Source organism: Colossoma macropomum, unplaced genomic scaffold (genome assembly GCF_904425465.1).
Source record: "Colossoma macropomum unplaced genomic scaffold, Colossoma_macropomum, whole genome shotgun sequence".
Taxonomy (NCBI): domain Eukaryota; kingdom Metazoa; phylum Chordata; class Actinopteri; order Characiformes; family Serrasalmidae; genus Colossoma; species Colossoma macropomum.
This window is the reverse complement of record NW_023494808.1, coordinates 11,105,054-11,106,142: the sequence shown is the minus strand read 5'-3', so window position 1 is coordinate 11,106,142 and position 1,089 is coordinate 11,105,054.

Genomic DNA, 1,089 nt, shown 5'->3' with positions numbered 1-1,089 from the left:
ATCATATGAGGCCAAAGTCCTCTGCTTTCCTGCGTTTTATATTTTTTAAAGAAGTGCTATTTTCATTAAGCTCGAGGAGGAAATGTGCCCAGGTTAGGCTTATAATCAGACCATCTCTTCTTATGTAAATGATATTCACCCATAATAATGAAGTGCTGTACAAAAAGAAGTACTTTATCATCTAATCTGCCCACCGAAACACAAACACTAACATCTGACACATCCAGTGTAACACAGTGTCCAGTGTTTTCCACATCAATCCACTACACTGCAGTATAAGTTCAGTGGTGAAACAGATGGAGAACTGTTTAAATAAATAAATCTCTCTAGAACACTTTTAACAGTGACTGTACATTTTCTTCATAATATTTTAGTATCCATACAGTATTTATAACATGCTTTATTCCAATTTGTGTTCCCAGACACAAAAGGCCATTATGGTTGTTTATGAATTCTTTCATTAGATATTACTTTCCTAATATACTTGTTTGTACAGTTTGTACGTATCACTATTTGCTGAACCCTTAAGAAGCTGTAACATTTGCTGTGGTATAGCATCAAAAACTGTAGCATATTCTTTGGTTGTGACTGGCTCTCCAAATTTATGGAGAAATTCACTGTACATATATATATATATATATCATCTAAACCGCTTATCTTTCTGGGTCGCGGTGGGGTGCCCATCCCAGCTGCCTTTGGGCGGAAGGCAGAATACACCCTGGACAGGTCGCCAGTCCATCACAGAGCATATATATATATATATCAACAAAAAGCCATCAGCATTCAAAAGTTGTTTCACTGATGTAATATTATTATCAAACCATTTTTTTAAAAAAGAGAGATTTATTGACCAGCTTGTCTGAAACATCCAGTGTAACACAGTGTCCAGTCTTTCCTCTTACAAAGTTTTCCACATCAATCCAAAACAAAATTTTTTTAAATGCCTTTATTTTATTATCCATACAATATTTATAACATGCTTTATTCCAGTTTGTGTTCCCAAATACAAAAGGCCATTATGTTTGTTTATGAATTATTTCATCAGGTATTACTTTCCTAATATACTTGTTTGTACAGTTATATTTAAGG